This window comes from Salarias fasciatus, chromosome 5, assembly GCF_902148845.1.
Source record: "Salarias fasciatus chromosome 5, fSalaFa1.1, whole genome shotgun sequence".
Lineage (NCBI taxonomy): Eukaryota > Metazoa > Chordata > Actinopteri > Blenniiformes > Blenniidae > Salarias > Salarias fasciatus.
In genome coordinates this window covers 31494588-31501187 of record NC_043749.1, presented here as the reverse complement: position 1 = coordinate 31501187, position 6600 = coordinate 31494588, and positions in this window count along the sequence as shown.

Genomic DNA, 6600 nt, shown 5'->3' with positions numbered 1-6600 from the left:
GGGGACGACTGTGTGAAGAAAAATAGGAAAAAATAATTGAATTTGAAAATGCACCTTTATCGATCCTCCAGCAGAATGATATAACTCCACCCCAACGCATCAAAACACAGAATTACATCAGGTTTTTCTTTTTTTTTTTTTTTTTTTTTTTTTTTTAGTGTCCCGTGATAATGACAAGAAAACAACAGCATCACAAACTATGTGAGAAAACCAAACAAACAGCTGAGGGACGGAGAGCGATATCAGAAAGAGGGCGATGGAGGGGGTGGTGTTGATTCCCCCTGAGCTGCTGCAGCCTGCATCGAGTTCCAGGTCCAATCCCCGGCCAGCCGCTGCCGGCCGTCAGGAGAAGACTTCATTTAAAGAAGCACCATGTAGGAAGCAGGCCATGCCACTGAAACACCGGGTCTCTGTAAAGTAGGATTGTGATTTTTCTCCAACACATTTTTGCAACTTTTTCTTTTTTAAAGTTTATCTGTAAACCTCAAATGTGTTGCAGTGTACCCTTTTCCAGGAAACCTGATCTATTCAGCTGCTGAGATTCACTCACAGTGAGACGTGATTGCTGTTTGATATCACAGAAATCAGAGCTGAAAAGACACCACTTGCTTTAAAAAAGAAAACTATTTCTTACTTTTTTAAATTCTGAAACTTAAACCGCAGAAAAGTAAGTTTTTTTAAAAAATGGTTTGACTGTGGGAAACAGGGGAAAACAACATTTTGGGATAAATGGACGACAGCAGCAGTGTTTGAGTCCAGAGTGTCCTGACTGTTCAAGCAGCTCGTTCTGTTTGCTGTTTTCTTTGTAATTTTTTTATTTTTATTCGACTGACTCTGGAAAGTTTGAGTAGCTGCTCTGCTCCGGTCATGTCTGACATGTGAAGACCACAGCTGCCTCCACTCAGGGTCTTGATTCATGTTGCTTTCCTTAAAGATCTGCCTCCCAGGGTGAAACTGGCCCGTTAACACCCCCCTCACGCTCGCCTTCACTGACCTACTCTGGATCGGTGAAATGTGTGTGTTTGCGTGTCAGACAGTCGTCGTCGCCCTTATTTTTCCTCCTTTTCCATTTTCTGAACATGCAGAGAATTTGTATTTCATTCTGACTCCCATCTTATAGAAACTGTGATTAAATTTCTCTGCTGACAAAGCGAATTGTCTGGCTTGTTTAATCATCTTGAATCAATGAAAACATCCAGGAATCAGTCAAACTCTGCAGCTCCGACTAGTGGTGGATGGAGGTATGACAGTCCACTCCTGCCTTTTACATGGACCAAACACAAACCAGTGATGAGTTCTGGGTTTTCATTGGCTGCTGCAGTGGTCCCTGCTCGGATGATTTCCGTGTGGAGTTTGCATGTTCTTCATCTTCACTCTTGAAACTCTGGTTTCTTCCGACTGTCCAAAAAGCCAAATGTTTGAGCTGTAGAAACTGGATGGAAGATTGAAGACAAGAAGGTCGTGGTTCGCACCATCACCTCACAAGCAAATGGTTCCTGGTTGGATTCTGGACTGACTTTCAAAGAACTTTAAAGGACTTTAAGGTCTCGGCCCCTGAACATCTTGGTCTTGACTCATTCTTAGTTTGTTAAAGTCTTGTGGAATGTTCAGGTTTGTTATTGACTCGGTCTCAGTTCTTGAAAGTCTTGGTCTTGGGATGCTCTAGTCTTTACTCCTGAAAGTCGTGGTCTTGACTTGGTCTTGAGATGCTGTGGTCTTGGCCTAGACTCAGTCTCAGCCCCTTAAAGTCTTGGTCTTGACTCAGTCTTAGTTCGTTAAATCCTTTAAAGGTGCATTAAGGAGTTTTTCAACTTTAAAAATACTTATTTTCCACCATAAATATGTTACAACTTTTTAATGATGTGTACAATGTGCCCTGACATATTCATTACAAGTACCTCTAACAGCGCTAAAATATCACTTGAAAGTCACAGTGCCGGTCCGGCACCAGCATTTTTTTGGGGAGAATTTGAAAGGAATGACGTAATGCGCGCTCTGGCTGGCCTGATTTATAGTTAGGTTTCATTTTGTCCGCCATTACTCCGCCAGATGCTTAGTGAGCAACAACTGAGCAGGATCTTCCAGAAAGTAAGAAAAGACTGGCTTCTAGCACTGCCACAGCTCCACACAGACTCCACCAGGTAAAAGAAACTTAAATCTTACTTGAAGGAGTTCCTCTCTTCCATGCACGCAAGCCACAGGCACGAGTGTTTCACTAAGCTGCAAGGCCTGCAGGGGCCGCTGTTTCGCATAAAACGTGCAAACTCCTTAATGCACCTTTAAGACACTTGGTATTGACCGAGTGTCTTAAAGTCTGAGTCTTGTCTTGGTGTCTGGTCTTGGTCTCACCCCCTTAAAGTTTTGGTCTTGACTCAGTCGTGGCTACTTGAAATCTTGGTATTGGAATGTTCTGGTCTTGGTCTTTGTCCGGGCCATTCTGGATGAAGATTGCATGTTCTCCCTTTGCCATTGAGTGGACTGTTTATTCGGTATAGGAGAAGGAAATATGGCTGAAAAGGCAGTTAAAACACGCTCGCTGCTCAAGACTAAGCCGTTCCAGCAGGCTGTAAAACATTTATTGTTGTTTGTTGGTGAGTCAACAGCTTTCATGAGGATATTAGTTCTGTAACAGCAGAAAACCCTTTCATCATAAGACTACATCTGACAGAGATGAGAAAAACAGCATAATGCCACAATGGTTACTGTTACAGTGGTAAAGAAAAAATAAAGGAAAGTATTCTGGAAGACAGATAGAGAAGTGTTCCCTGTTCAGCCCAGCTGTCAAACGGACTTCAGCAGTAACCCGGAGTGAGATGTGACTCAGGCCATGCTGAGAATGAACCGTCCTCCTGACTGGTAGGAAGCACGAAGCCAATGGAAGCCTGAGGAATTTATTTCCATTACGGGAAGATGAATCAGCGTTCAGATAATGTTGGCCATATTTCACAGCTGATCTGTGAGGAAAACTCATTTATTAATTTGAAACCTGAAGTCTTTCCTCTGACGCTCAGATCATTGCAGCTACCGTACAGAAGGCGTTCCTGCAGGACCAGGCCCCTTTGAACGATCACACACACACTAAAGTATTCATCAATGCTTTTTATTTTCACACACATTGTTTTCTTCTACCAAACTATGCTTGTTTTTTCTCTCATAAGAATTCCTACAATTGTTATTGATTCTGCTGCTCTGTGAATCTGTTTTCAGGTTATATTATTGCTGTTTGTGTGTGTGTGTGTGTGTGTGTGTGTGTGTGTGTGTGCGTGTGTGTGTGTGTGTGTGTGTGTGTGTGGCTCCTTCTGCTCAGCACTTTCAGCTTCCTGACCTACAGTAATACAGTTCAGCACCATGGAGAGCTCTGCCTTTTAGCCCTTTCAACAGCAAATCAGTGTGTGTTTGTGTGTGTGTGTGTTTGTGCGTTTGTGTGTGTGTGTGTGTGTGTGTGTGTGTGTGTGTGTGTGTGTGTGTGTGTGTGTGTGTGTGTGTGTGTGTGTGTAAATGTGTCAATGTCAACTAGTGCTTTTTTTTAGTGACTGCAGTAGTTACGTCTCAGTTTGTGAAGTTCTTACACATGACTCGAGTGTGACGGTTTCTGTGTGTGTGTGTGTGTGTGTGTGTGGTGTCTGCCAATAAACATGGCTAGCGCTGTGTAAATGCCTCGTTGAGCTTCAGTCAGACCTTTCCCCCTCCTCCACTCTGGATTAATCAGCCCATCATGGCTTCCCTCTCGGATATGGTTTCTTGTGCGTTGTAACATTTGGCTTCGCCATCTGTCTGTCCAGGAAGAATCCAGCCGTGCTCAGTTAGCTTCATCACTTAGCATCCCCCTTCAGCCCAAATGCGTATCGGCTGGAGTTTCGGTGGAGCCCGGGACGCCGCCTCCTCTCCAACAGCAGCGGCTCACATGTGCAGAAATGTCATCGCACTTCAACCCCATGAAGAGGCACAAAGGAAGCATCCAGAGAGACACGGTTCGCTCTGGAAAGGTTATCCAAGCTCATCTTGTGTCTGGAAAGCCGTGGTTAAGGTGCAAATCAAGCACAGAGCTCATTTCATCCTGTTGCCTTTGACGTTTCACAGCTGTGAGCGCAGAAATATCCGTTAATCTCAGGTGATTTGGAGGCCCGTTTAAACGACAACGTTTCACCTAGAATGCAATTATGATGTCCTGATTTCAGTTGAAAACGTTGCAGAAACGGGGCCTCGGCATTCAATAAACCCTGCACATGTTTTACATCCAGTCTCCCTCGTCACTGCTTTCACCATAAAGCTTTACAATTGTGTGGAATCAGATGTTCCTCTTTTTCACACAAAACCAGACTGCCTTGCTGGGTGCGCCTGTGGTGTTGCTGATGCCGCCGCGCTGGGATCCAGCAAGCGGCTGGATCCCAGCGCCAGCAGCTGGATCCCGGTGCTGGCAGCTGGATCCCAGCGCAGTCGACTGGATCCCGGCTGCAGCCCTCTGCGGTGCTGGCTCCGTTCAGATGAAGGCACATGTTGGATTTTAGATTTAGTCTCTGATGGTGCCAAAAGAAAGTTTTCCATTCACTTCAAACTGGGATAGTAAAGCTTCTGTTGTGTTGTGTTGTATTCTGTAATGTTGTGTTGTATTGTCCTATGTTGTATTGTATTCTGTTATGCTGTATTCTGTAGTGTTGTGTTGTATTGTACTATGTTGTATTGTATTCTGTTGTGTTGTGTTGTGTTGTGTTGTATTCTGTTGTGTTGTCTTGTATGTATTTTTAATCAGCAGTGTAACCACCAGGGTCTATGCTTGTATACGACGTTTCCGACTTGTTTTTCCATCAGCATCGCTGACACCAGTGACACCACCAGCAGCTGCAGCTTCTCCCTCACCTGAATTCCGTTTGCTACATCTTCACACGTACATCTCTGTGTGAAATCATAGTAACTCTGCAGGTACAGGGACAGTTTTCAAGATATCAAGTCAACAACATGCAGCTAATGTATTGAAAGCAGTGTTTCGGTCTTCTGCCATCCTGCAAACCGGCAGTTGTTGGCTTGACTTAACCGCTTATGCAGATTTTAGGTGGTTTTTTAATTAGGTTTCAGTTAATTGCACGCCCACACACAGCTTATAAGTCAATTATAGGCTAAACTGATCGTGGGTTATGAAAGAGATGCACTCCTCTTCTACAAGCACCCAGCGGCCTCCGCTCATATTATTATTCTGCCTGAGAGCAGGAAGTGCTGGTTTATTCAGTGTTGGGGACTAGTTTAGTGAGAGGACTGGTCAATGCAGTCGCTTGTTATGTGGATTATTTTTTATATAGAAGTTAAAATGATGATAAAATGATTTGAATATCAGCACATTTAATCATTTGCAAATAGATCTTGTTTTGATAATTTTTTTGTTGAAAGTATTTCCAAATATCAGGGATTTCTGTCACTCTGTCCTTTGGGCTTAACGGCTGAGCAGCAGAGTGAAATTAATCTTTTTCCAACAGTGTTGTTTGTTGGGGCTGTTTTCTGATTTCTGGTCTGTTTCCCCAATTCTGTTCAAGAACTTTTACCACAAGGACATGAAAAAACCCACAAAAATCTCATCAGCAGAACGAACCAAGAAGACACAACACACTTTACGCATCTCTTATGAATAACTGTGAACATGCACACTGTACAGGGTTATATACGGTCGTAACCTCCACTATCACACAAAATGATATTGTTCAATTGGGATTCATAGAGAATAACTGCAGTTCAATATGTCTTCATAAAAAGCCTCTAAATTGTACTGTTACATTTATAGCTTGGGCCAAGAGAGCATTTAAAATGATAATTCTCTTCATTACATTAGCATTTCAGTTCTGTGAAATGTGTCTAAGTCAAATAATGACAACATTTAACTCCACTTTTACCCTTCTTATCAGGATTTATCTGCAGTGGAAGGAACCAGCCGCTGGCAGAAACCAGCTGAGGAGTGAAATAAGGTTTTATCAGTGTTTTGGGAGACATCCAGGTTTCCTCGGTGGGACTTCCCAGGATGAACACGCTGGATGTGGTCAGGGTCGCTAACCGGTTGCTAGCTCCTGGCAATCCTGGCCGGACCCTGAATGAACTTCCCCCTGAACTCCACACAACCTCCCATGTCCTCCTCGCATCCAAACACACATCTGCAAACACATTACTGCGCGATGCATCTCCCTGTGCTGAAGGCCTGATGTTATCTCGCGGTTGTCGCTGTGTTCTGCTCGACATGGTCGATGATTTTACAAGGAGAGCGAGGCGAGCAAATAGGAGTGTTTTCATTTACTTCTCCCACCGGCAGCAGGCTCGTCCGCCGGGGAAGATTTCCATCTACAGCGAAAGCTCACGATACAGCCAGCAAACCGTATTCCACAGATTAGCACACTATCTTCCAGGCAGCAGTCACGGCGGAGCTGATGGGTGGAGATAAACCTGGATCCGTCCGGGTGGGTCTGAAATTCAGAGCAGAATAAATGCGACAGACGAGAAGAACATGCAGGTGAAGGACGGGTCTGACAAAGTGGTTTGTTAATCAGGAACAATGCTGAAGCCTTGCAGTTTCCCTGCTGAGGCTCTGGAGGAGTTTCTGACCAGAAATCTGTGATATTGGCG